Below are 12,789 nucleotides of genomic sequence, written 5' to 3'. Positions count from 1 at the left end.
TCTCAATCCATAATAAACAGTACTGTGACACATTTTTATGCAACTACATCCTATATCAATATTATCTATACATTCTATTTCTATACTTTTTGCAACTATATAATACATTTTCTTTTCTTATTTCTTTCCTTTATCCAGTCATACCATTTTCCCCATATTGCATAGAATCCAGAATCTTTTTTTCCTTTTAATTCTATAGTCATCCTATCCAATTCCGCACACTTGAAATTTTGTTTTTTGATTTGCTAGGTCTTCGGACGGTATGTATTCTTTCTTCCAGCACTGCACAAAGGCTTTTCCTGGCTGCTGTTGTTATATGTAGCATCAAATATTTTATCCTTTTATTATATTTACCTTTAATTACCCCAGAAGGAATAATTCCGGGGTAAATTCTATCTGATTTCCTATTAAATCCTGTATCCATTTTTGTATTTTCTTTCACTATTTTTTTGCTTCGGGGCATAACCACCATGTGTGATAGAAGGTACCTTGTTTTTGTCCACATTTCCACTCCTTGTCAGCCGTTCCTCCTCTCCCTCAGAGTCAGTCTCCACCAGGGGCATGACAAAGTCCCATCAAGTCCTTAAAACTGTTATCCTCCAGCATGGCCCATCTAGAAAAGGATGGTTGGCCACTATTAAGGGACTACCACCATTGTAGGCCTAGTGTAGATAAACAGGAATTGAAATATTGGTTGAGTAAATTAATCAATGCTAATCATAAATAATCTACAGTAATATTTCATTCCCTTCTGCTTTGAAGACAAAGTAGTTTTAACTTTGTGGATGCTTATATTTTCCATTCCTGTCCCTTATTTGTTTTCCCCAAATCTCTTTTTCCACTTTTAGAAACTTTCTTTCCTTTAAAAACTTCTTAAGGTATGAGTTGGCCCATCACAGATCCTATAATGAGGAGAATGTTGTCAGAACTGCATTATGGCTGATGAAATTTGGCTTTGTGGTGTTGAAAGCTTTTAGGATCAATTTTAGGGTCAGTAAGTGAAAACTACTTCTCACAGATTGATCTATATTTTAGGAGCCATCACACCATTAAGCAGAAGTTACTTAGTAGAGATGACTGAGCTTTCTCCTCCAATCTGATTATATATATATGTTGGCTTATTTTTGGAGGGTCTTAGGGCTTCTAATGTTCCTTCTAAAGAAGTCGATTGGACCAATAAGGAGAACATTTGTAGTTCAGGGTAGAAATGAGGAGGTCCCTGGAACTCTCTGAGCTTGGTGGTTTTCTTGCAGATGTTTCATAACCCAAACTAGGTAATATCATCAGTGCTGGAAGGTCGTGGGGTTTGTGTAGTGGAAGAGGAGGAGGAGGAAGAAGAAGAGGAAGAAGGAAGAGGAGAACTGTGGGGTCCTTGGTGTTCTCTGAGCTTGATGGTTTTCTTGCAGATCGGCCATGCAGTCTCGTGACCCAGGTAGCTTCATCAGTGCTTAGAAGGAAGGGGGGTTTGTGGAGAGGAGGAGGAAGATTGTGGGATCCTGGGTCTGTGATTTTCTTGAAGACATCTCATGACCCATCTAGGTAGCATCATCAGTGCTGGAAGGGAGTGGGCTTTGTGTAGAGGAGGAAGAGGAGGAGGAAGAAGGAAGAGGAGAACTGTGGGGTCCTTGGTGTTCTCTGAGCTTGATGGTTTTCTTGCAGATCGGCCTTGCAGTCTCGTGACCCAACCAGAACCGTGGGGTCCTCTTTGAGCTTGGTGGTTTTCTTGCAGATGTTTCATAACCCAAACTAGGTAATATCATCAGTGCTGGAAGGTTGTGGGGTTTGTGTAGTGGAAGGGGAGGAGGAGGAAGAAGAAGAGGAAGAGGAGGAGGAGGAGGAGGAGGAAGAAGAAGGAAGAGGAGAACTGTGGGGTCCTTGGTGTTCTCTGAGCTTGATAGTTTTCTTGCAGATCGGCCTTGCAGTCTCGTGACCCAACTAGAACTGTGGGGTCCTCTTTGAGCTTGGTGATTTTCTTGCAGATGTTTCATGACCCAAACTAGGTAACATCATCAGTGCCAATGATGATGTTACTAAGTTTGGGCAATGTAAGGTCTGCAAGAGAAGCCAAAAAGATGCTTTTTCAAGAGGCACATGGACTTTCCAGAAAAAGCACCTTTGAGACAACCATGACCTGGATGACTGAGATCTCCACAGATGTCTGCAAGAGAACAACCAAGTTTGGCTTCCTTAGAAAGCATAAAACACAATCTTAGTCCCGGCAAAACCTCTTTTATTTCCACGGCTGTGAATTACATTCATTCACAGCCTGCAAGGCTTCACAAACAGTCTTTCAGGGAGAATGCTGATAAACACCCACCTTATCACACTTGGAATGTGGCCAGAGAACTGATTGCCAGATGCAGGACAAGGCCAAACTTGGCACAGAGTCAAACAGAACTTTTCAAAGCTTGAATCGACCAGACGAACTAATTGCTTCCTGCAAAAGCTCACCTCCCATTCACTCCTCTTTTATGTCCTATGGGAGGGCCAATCATCTCCGAGGTGTGGCCTTACTCCCAAGTCGACCCTGCTTTCTCAATTGTTCTTGTCTTCTGGTGGCCCTGCCCATGCGCAGGCTGGGAACCGGTTCCAGAAGCCCCCCCGCCTCACTGCTGTCTGAGTCTGAAGGCCGCTGGTGACTGACAGCCTGCTCCGGCCCCATCCTTCCCTCTGATGCAGAGCCCTTGTCCGAGCCCTCCTCAGCCTCCAAGACTGGCCCAGGTTCCTCCCCAGCCTCCTCACTACTGTCCAACTCTGTTGGCAGCTTCATCAGCTGCCCATGGGCCACAATCCTGAGAGAGCACCAAAGACCCCTCAACGACCAAGATTTTGCCACTCTTAAGAGACAGTTGGGAGAGGGGGAGTGTAACGGTTGTCTCACACGTTATTTCTTTTCCAACGGATTCCTAATATGCCATGACTTTTCTCAATTTTAACGATCTGCTTAGGATATTATTTTGTGGGAAGGGTCTTTTGAGAGAGACGGAAGGCCTTGTGAACCAACAATTACAGGTTTGATGGCCTTCCCCCGTCGTTCTTCCTGCAGTTTTGAGTCATTAGCTTTGAATTCCAATTGGGTCCTCTTCGCTATCTCTGTCCAGCCCCTTCCCCAAAGCTCAGGTAGTTCCTGCCCTTACAAGTGATTGTCATTTCTGTTCTGCTTGAAAGCTTTCGGTGAACGTTACCATGGCCACGAAGGCAGAACTGGAAATAAATGAAGAGGAGGGGTCTCTCTAGGAATTGACGGCGGTGCCAACGGAGGAGGCTTAGAGCCAAAAGATGGCTTATTACCTTGGGCAGATCCCACAATGCTGAATCTGTCCGAATGCAACATTGAAATTCCTGCCGGTAAAGCTGATGACATCCAAACCCAGGTGATTAGGTCTGCCCAGAGAACACGAGGAATCTATTTCAGAAGGGGAAAAAAACAACAAGAAACAATTCATCCCTATGTTATCTTCTTAACCCCAATAGCAGCATTCCCGAGTGCAAAAACAGGAAAGGAAAATAGTCGAAATAAATGGACTAAATTGGTCTTCCCAAGCCTTGTGGATTTTTACACATCCCATTCTTAACGTCGGATGCGGCTCATAAATATTGCAGCCAAACTAACATGGAATCACACGCATTATGGTGGCTTCACACAGGTGACCTCCCAGTGGCTTGTTTGCACCTGATGCAATGGTGGGATTCAATTTTTTTTTTACTACTGGTTCTGTGGGCGTGGCAGGGGAAGGACACTGTAAAATCTCCAGTCGGAGGTGGGATTTGCCAGTTCTCCGAACTACTCAAAATTTCTGCTCCTGGTTCTCCAGAACTGGTCAGAACCTGCTGAATACCACCTCTCACCTGTTTTCCAGCTCCGTTCTCCTCTGCAGGGCAACCAAAGAAGAGCCAGCCGATCAGCTGGGACTCAATGGAAGGCAGAGAATAGATGGGGGTTGGAGCCAATCAGAGGTGGGATTTGCCGGTTCTCCGAACTACTCAACATTTCCACTACTGGTTCTCCAGAAATGGTCAGAACCCCTACCACCTCTGACCTGATGCAACGTCCCCTCTTAACAAGGCCAGAAACCTTTTTGGCAAAGTGGCACCAGGTGTAACCAAAGTCCAGTTCTCCTCGAAGATTGCGCCTGCTATTCTGGGCATGCTATAATTTCTCATCTCCAAACTAGATTGGTGTTATCTTCACCCCACCAGTTTAGGAGATTCCCTGCCACGGACATACCTACTCAGGGCCTTTATACTTTTAGTCTTTTGGAGAATGATAGGAAAAAATTTTTTTCTCTTGAGGAACCTAACTTTTGAATTTTTGCAATATTCTTGGAAAGTGCAACAGTGACCACTGGTGGCAGGAAACATCCTTTCCATAGGAAGGAGGTTGCCAAGTTACTTACACATTCAAAAGTCTGGTCTCTGTCTCAGTGTTCAATAGGTGGCGGCATTGATCAATTTTTCAGGCCGAAGAGACTTTTAAGAGTCCAAGATTTTGCTAGCTAGATTGGAATTTCAGACCTGATGCTCTGAGCATGACATGCATTTCACTGGTGATGGAAACAAGAAATAGGTGGGATATTCCAGAGAGAAAGTTCAATTGTCACCTCAAAATTGAGTGGTGTGAAGAAGAACAGGAGTCACGGGTTGGTCCTACCAGCTTGGGGAAAAACCAAGGGAGGCTCATAATAGAGTTTTTTTTTTTAAAGTCACTGAGTAATTAGAAAGAGAGTCCTGCGGTGAAGCCACGGGAGGGTGTATCAAGGAGGCAAAATGAGAGCTCTGTAGCTTACGCCACGCAGAATCGACTTTACATATTCATGTTGCTAAGATGGTGGGTGGTGGTCATAAATTTAGAAAGCTATAAGAAGGTCTCAAGTTGGAAGGGAAGATTATCCTGACAGCCATCTTGGAAAAGAAGACATAATCATAAGGCTGGAAGGGAACTTGAAGGTCTTTTAGTCCAAGTCCTTGTCCAAGGCAGAAGTCCTTATTCCATCCTGGACAAATGGTTATCCAAACCTTCCTGAAAACCTCCCACAACTGTGGGAAGCAAGCTGTTCCATGGATTAATCGTTCTCCCTGTTAGGAAATTCGCCTCCTTTCCGAGTTGGATTTCCCTCTTAGGAGCTTCCGTCCATTTCTTCTTGTTCTACCTTCAGATACTGTGGAGAATAAATTGACCTCTTCTTCCTTGTGACAGCTCTACGAGTATTGGAAGATGCTATCATGTCTCCCCCAAGCCTTCTCTTCGTTGAGCAAAACATACCTAGTTCCTTTAACTATTTAATTTAGACCTCCGTATAATGGCTGTCGTCACCATTTGAAATGGGATACAAGGATAACGGGTAAATGGCCCTTGCTTGTCTACTGTAGGAATAGAATAATCAGGAGAACAAAACCTTGGTTCTCATGAACCTTGATTCATCAGGGTTATTTTTATGTCCAATCAACCTAGCACCCTGCAAGTCATGTCCCAATTATGGATAGTCCTAACCAAGATTCTCCTTCAACCCAGGAAAAATTTGGGAGATTCTTAGCATAACCAAACAGGTTTTCTGCTGGTACAGTTGCTATCTGTGTAGCCTACACTACTCCAAAACTCTACATACTACAGACCAGGGATAAATCCCAACCATTGCTCCCCAATTCCATTTGTGTCCTTGTAGAATTCTGGCTTTCCTTTTTGACAAAGAACTTCTTGGCAACTCAAAAGATTGTGTGTTGCTTTGCAAACATTTAGCTGGCTTATTCGAGTGAGATTACAGTTTTACAGTTCCTTTTTTTTTTTTTCAGATGGACGTCGGATCCTGGCGAACACGGCTACTTCTGGTTCTCCTCACAAACTCATATAGGGAGTTAGCCCAAGAGCCCCAGTGGGAAGTATTTCTTCATGATTATCTGCAGCCTGGCCGTGCCAAATTGCAGTGGGTACCCACCCACATGGGTGTGAATCACTCTGCGCTCAGTGGGGATGATATCTAAGTAAACATTGTGCAGGCTATGATCCAGTCCATTCCCCCACCCCTCTAGTCCTGCAAGATTTACACACCATTCCTTTCCAAGCTCAATCTTTTCCCCAACCCTAATATTCATTCTTCTTCACTGGATTTGATGAGCTTGGTGTTGTAAAATTATCCATGCAAAGCAAAACTGAACATACATGAAAAAGGTCCAGGGGAATGCATGCCTCTTTATCAAGATCAGATCCATCCTAGCTCTTGCAATTTATTTACTCTTGCTCAGCCTTTGCTCTGTGGGTGCCTGTAGCTGAACGAAAGTACCAGGTGAGGCTGCTGAATACGGGCTTTTGTAAAAGGAAGTCATTCCTGAATCATAGGCAAATGTATTTGGCATCTAATGAATGGAACTGAAATATTATGTATCTAGAATATCCGTCGCTGCTGATGGATGCTATAAAAAAAAAATCCAGCCTATTTTTAAATCCACCATTCATCTGGACAGACATTTGTTGGAGTTTTTAATCAAGGCCTCCATCATTTCACAAGCCTAAAAAAAATGCTCTGAGCTCTTGGAAGAACAAGATGATGGTTTCCAGAAATTGGAGTTTTTAGGAAATGAATTTCCTTCCCTCTTTCTCCCTCTTTCTCTGCCCTTTCTCTCTCTCTCTCCCTCCCCCTCTCTCCTCTCTCTCTCTCCCTCCCTCTCCATCTCAGCATCTCTATAGCGGTTTGATTTTAACTGTTAATTATTTTGAGTCTTTTTTCTTTGTTTTATGTCACCTTAGGAACATTCGTTTTCCATCTCAAGAATGCAATTTATACATTTCTCAGTTGTATTCAAAAATCCCAAGAATGGAAGTAATTCTACTTGCCCAGGCTGGTTGATGGCTTTTTTAAAGAGAACTTTTTTTTAAATGATTGAAAGTCATTTTATATTTTTAAATTCTGGCAAGGGCAGTATAACCCAATCCATTGGCAGTTCATCTCATGATTTAGTCTCCAAACCCCAAACATCATCGTCTCTGGACTCTTTTTAGGGCTTACTGCAACCACCTCTTTTGTATCGTGGTGAGCAGAATTAGACACAATATTCCAAGTGTGGTCTTACCAAGGCATAATAAAGCGGTACTAACACTTCTTGTGATCTTGATATTATTCCTCTTTTCATGCAATCTGCTATCCCTCTGTTGATGCAACCTCGTTGGCTTATTTGGCCAATAACCATCACCAATTGGTCAACACTCCCACCCCAAACCTCCGGTAGGCCCTGTTTCTATTCATAGGACCATTTTAAGGCGGCCTGCATCACACTTCCTCTGTTCCTGGATGCTAAATATAAAATATCTAAGTTGGAAAGGGCAGTTCAGCTCTGCGAGAGCAGCTAACCCTCTGATTAAGTGTCAAGTCAGGTCCCAGCGGATATTAATTGGCTGAAAATAGCTGCTATGACAAACAATTATTAGTACCTGGAAAATTAATTTTAAGCCTGAGTTTGCACCTCGAGTTTCGGCTTTGCATGTTTTCCCCAAAGTCTACAATTTCCAATTCTTCTTCCATTGGGATCCCCATATATTTTTTCCCCCACCCGTGAAGAGAGAGGAGTCATCCCAACCTTCCAATGTTGAGCAGATCAGAGGAAGGGAAGTGGTAGAGCAAACTGGGATTTCTTCTGATTGGGAGGAGCTGAAGGTGGGTCCATTGGCAGTTCCCAGGTCTTCTTTGAATCTAATAGGCAGCTCTTTCAGCCAATAGGGATCCCTGCTTATGGGCGACTTTTGTAGATGCCAGGCACCGTTTAATCGAACTGACAGCTTTCTGGGAGCCAATCCCAGCTCCACCCGGTAGATAATTTTGTAGAAGGAAAAAGTGCTTTTAATCAAAGAGACAGCTATCCCAGCTGGTCACTTTTCCTGCTCATGGTTAATTTTGCAGATACACAAGGCTCTTTGCCATTAGCACAAACCTGCAACTTTGTCTAACTCCGCAGAGGGCAGAATTATGGCACTGGGTCAGCACTGAAAGGAACTAAACATTGGGTAACGTTAAAGGCTTTCTAACTACATGCCTATGTTTGAGTTCCTCCACCTCTCTCTCGTTTTTAAAAATGTTTCAGGGTTCAGCACCTGTTTTTAAACCTGAGCTCGGGGCATGTCTGCAGATGAGAGCAGGAAAGAGAAAAGGAAATTCTATTTGTCTCTCCTAGCCGTCTTAAGCCACGGTGGTTGCTAATGCCAAGACACTGGGACGGTTTTCTCAAAGGCCAGAAAACAGCAAAGGGAGCCGAGAGTAATTCTGGATAAATATTTAATGCCTCCTTATTGATTTGATGTTGCTATCCAGTGTTATCGTAAGCGCTCCGAGGCTACCCCTACCTTGGACAGCAGCTCCATCAAGCTGTTTCCAGCCAGAGATGCTAGCTTGATTTCATAAACGCCCTTCTGGGAATCTTCTTTTTCAAGTGATAAAACTTGATGGTTGCTGAGGGGAGGGGAGCTCTCGCCACGGGGGAGGGGAGGAAGGGAGGGAGAGAGAGAGAGAGAGAGAGAGAGAGAGAGAGAGAGAGAGAGAGAAGATTGGTTTTCTTCTTCTCCTCTTGGTGCATCTCCTGAATGAGTTGGCTAAAAATGGCAACCTGCACACACACACACACACACACACCCAATTTCCATGTAAAAACTAGGGTTCTGTTTCCCCCACCCCAGCTTTGCACCAACTCAAGGAGAAGAGGTGAGACCTCTCTTTTTCCCTCTGTGTCTGAGGATTCCTTCCCATCCCTGTGTGGAGAGGTGGACAATCCCTCAAATGAGCCTGGAGAGAGGTTTGCTGTCTGAGAACTGATGATGTTAGCTAGTTGGGTAATGAAATGTTTGTAAAAAAGCAGCTGAGCTCAGAGAAAACCAAGGACCCCACAGTCATCATCATCATCTCCTCCTCCTCCTCCTCCTCCTCCTCCTCCTCCTCTTCCTCCTCCTCCTCCTCCTCCTCCTCTCCTGTTCTCCTTCTTCACAAACCCCATTCCCTTCTAACACTGATGTTGTTACCTTGTTGGGTAATGAAACCTTGCAAGAAAGCAGCCAAACTCAGAGAGTACAAGGACCCCCCCAGTCACCATCCCTCCTCCTCCTCCTCCTCCTCTTCCTCCTCCCTTCCTCCTTCTTCACAGACCCCATTCCCTTCTAGCATTGATGATGTTACCTACTTTGGGTCATGAAAGCTCTGCAAGAAAGCAACCAAGCTCAGAGACTACCAGGAACTCTGAACTATAAACATTCTCCGTTATTAATCCCTCCACCTTCGCTGGTTTGCAGCTCTTGAAGCCTAATTTAGTCCATCAGCAAAGCGCAACCCCGCCTTCTCCACATGGCCTCCTCACCACCTGCAGGTGTCGTCTTCCAGATCTATGGACACCTGCCCAGGGTTTGTGATATGCCTTTGAGCTACAGGAGGTCATCTTTTCTGGGAGTGGAAGGTGTTAGAAAATACGTTGACTTTCCCTGAATCTTCTTCTAGTAACAAGGAGTTCCAAAGTGCAGTATTTGGTGTTGTGTTTTATTTTTTTTCCTCTTTGCCTTTGGTTCGAAGTTTTAGCTAGCTTGCTTCTCATCTCTGCTCCTCAGCATTCCCCTTTAGACGTGATTCATCCCTTGAGTTAGGCTGAGAAATTAAATTGCACCAGGTTTACTTAAGCTATTTTGGTTCCCGAAGAAGAACCTGTATTGTCTCCCAGCCTGTCTTTCTTATTCAGCTACCTAAGGCAGGAAAAAAAAAAAAAAACATCTTTCTGCATTTCTCTGTAGAAGCAAAGCATAATATACGAAGTAGCTAACTCTTTGTTCTCTCAGGCAACCGATTTATTCTACATATGCGTAGGTCTGGCCCTTGTTCTACCGAGATAAGAGGTGCAGTTGATTAGGCAATTAAAAAAAAAGAAAAAGAACGAGAGATGAGGGGACGATGTGATTGATAAAGTGGCTTTATGGCGTGAAACTTTTGGTGCCTGGGCAGCAGAGTCTTTAAAAATACTTTTGAAACACCTACACGGAGGAGCTGCAGATAGCCGCAATGTCTCAAAGGAGAGCTTCAATTTCCCTCCCCGGGGGGACGTTCCTTTTTTGCAACCCTCCCCTCCCCGAGATGAGAGATCCTTCCCCCTTTCCTTAAAACAGCAGCTGAGAGGCAGAGCACGCTTTTGATTAATTGCCAAACCAAATGAAAATGCATTTATTTAATTAGCATCCTGTTGCACTTGCGAGCAAATGGCCCAGTGTTTGTCTTTCGATTGCAACAGCTTTGGGCAGAAAAGTATTTCTGCAAAAAAACAGTGGCCCAGCTCCACGAATAAATGTGCTCAGGTAGCCGTCCACCTTACAGCATTTCATTTTGTGACCATCCCAAGTTACAACGGCACCGAAAAAAGGTGACTTTTGACCAGTTTCCCTACCGATTCGGTGATCGTGCAACTTTTGTAACCGGTTCGGAAGAACCGGGACGAATCGGTAGCATTTCACCACAGCTTGTGACCAGTTTTTAGGCTTACGACCGTTGCAGCCTTCGATCGAAATTCAAATGCTTGGCTGCTGATTCATATTTATGACCATCGCAGTGTCCCCCAGGGTCACGTGATTCCTTTCTCTGACAGAAATTTCCCTTCGCAACAGAAATTTGAGGCTTGATTGCGGTCGTATGTTGAGGACTCCTTTTGGTCTTGCAAAAACCTTTACAAATATGTGTGCAGTGCTTTTCTCTACCATCCTATGAAGCCAACCTTCCTAGTTATGGTTCCAAAAGGATTTCAGCTTTGGAGGTCCTAAGCGGTAATGGGATTCAAATTGTTTTTACTACTGGTTCTATGGGTGTGGCTTGGTGGGCGTGGCGGGGGAAGGATACTGCAAAATCCCCCTTCCCTCCCCACCCCACTAACCTGCTTTCCAGTTCCATTCTCCTGTGCAGGGCAACCAAAGGAGACCCAGCCGATCAGCTGGGACTCGGGAGGTGGAGAAGAGATGGGGTTTGCAGAGCCAGTCAGAGGTGGGATTTGCCAGTTCTCCGAACTACTCCAACTGTCCGCTACTGGTTCTCCAGAACTGGTCAGAACCTGCTGAATCCCACCTCTGGTCCTAGGAATATCTGGAGACTCCAAACCAAGGAGAGATTCTGGGCTATTAAATTGAGAAAGGCATGGATCAGCCCTAGAGACCACTTACTTTGATAAACTGATGATCTCTGGCAGGTGCTTCACGCTTTACCTCACAGGTCTCCATGGTGCACAGGTCCCATCGACTCACCTGAGTCCAGGTGTAGCTGCTACTACGTCTTTCAAGTATTGCTCCCAAGTAGTTCACTCCTTCACAACAGATCCTCTTTGGTTGATAATTAAGGCTAAGCTAAATGTCTCCAGATAAACATTTGAAAAATAAATGTAAATGGATAAATTGCAAACCAGAATTATTTTTGTTAGGGATAATACCAGAGAAAAATATGATAAAGGGAATGTATATTTGACATTGCTTGTTTCAAGAGCAGCAAGAAGTGTATCTGCACAACATCAGAAAAGCAAGGAAACACCTACGGAAGAAGATATAATTAAAAAAATATTAGACTGTGTAGAAATGGACAGATTAACACTGAAGTTAAAAGACAAAGAAGAAAGACACAGAATATTTTCAAACTTTGGAGGTTTTTTTTATGAATGGCTGGATAAAGAGATAGAAATTAGGAACTTAATAAGTATTACTATGTAAACAAATTGACACAGATTGTTCATCCAGCACATACTGTATGTAAAGAAAACACACACACATGTTTACATATTATAAATAAATATACATATAATAAATAAATTAGGTAGCTGCAAGTTAGCTTGGAGCACAGCGTATTCCACCTATTCTTTTGATCTAAAATGGGTAACTCAGCTCAGCCTCCTCCCCCGTGGCTTTCCTTGACTAACAAAGTGTTTGAATATAACCTTAGTATCATATGTACTCTAAATCTGTGTGCCAGAGAAACTCATCTAACGGTAACATCCACCGTTTTATTAAAACGGGGAAGCAAGAGTGAATCACAGATGTCCTGCTGTTAAAAGTAAATATAGCCAGGAGACTGGTCAACCAAATGGTTCTCCAGGATAAAATTACAGAGATTGAAGGCATTCATGAATATACATGAAGATGAATATACATTTGACCATCGACAAGGATTGTTTTACAGCAGGTAGAGAATGCAGATGAGGAATATGCAGGAATCTGGGCACCTTTCTGTCCAAAACAAAGAGAACATTTTGCCATTGTGTTGAACTCACCGCGTCTCCAAAGTGCCAAGAATTAAACCAAGAACCGTTTTGAAATCCAAAGATTCTAGCTATTTGTGTAAGCACCGAAGTCCGCCTTAATATATATATATATTTTAAAAAGGCATGCTGAGTGGGTGGAGAAGAACAAGGAAACTTGCCAGTCAAAAGAAAGGAGGAGAAGAAGACATCATTTTGTCAGCTCAACAGAGAATTTGTCCTGGACATCTTGAAGACCTTTGGACCTACCAAGGATTTAAGCAGTATGGAAAACGCTCACATTAAGGTAAAGGTTAAAGGTTCCCCTCGCGCATACATGCTAGTCATTTCTGGCTCTATGGGACAATGCTCATCTCCGTTAGAAAGCCAAAGAGTCAGCGCTGTCTGGAGACATCTCCATGGTCATGTGGATGGCATGACTAAACACCGAAGGTGCACGGAATGCTGTTACCTTCCCACCAACTGTTTTTCTACTTGCATTTTTACATGCTTTCAAGCTGTTAGGTTGGCGCAAGTAATGGGAGATCACTCTGTAATGTGGCGCTA

The 12,789-nt window shown here is 43.8% G+C and overlaps 1 long non-coding RNA gene across 1 annotated transcript; it reads right to left on the bottom strand.

Moving 5' to 3' along the window:
• Positions 1–386: 386 nt before the first annotated feature.
• On the bottom strand, positions 387–8,455 carry LOC148124800 (uncharacterized). The gene is made up of 3 exons (XR_015745014.1): positions 8,330–8,455; positions 3,292–3,406; positions 387–613 (listed from the first exon to the last, which is right to left on the bottom strand). It is a non-coding gene; the product is annotated as an uncharacterized LOC148124800 (long non-coding RNA).
• Between the last annotated feature and the right edge of the window lie 4,334 nt (positions 8,456–12,789).

This window comes from Pseudonaja textilis, chromosome 12, assembly GCF_049901715.1.
Source record: "Pseudonaja textilis isolate UNSWEBS1 chromosome 12, rPseTex1.2, whole genome shotgun sequence".
Classification (NCBI taxonomy): Eukaryota; Metazoa; Chordata; class Lepidosauria; order Squamata; family Elapidae; genus Pseudonaja; species Pseudonaja textilis.
The sequence above is the reverse complement of the archived record's forward strand: the minus strand, read 5'-3'. Positions and strand labels throughout refer to the sequence as shown.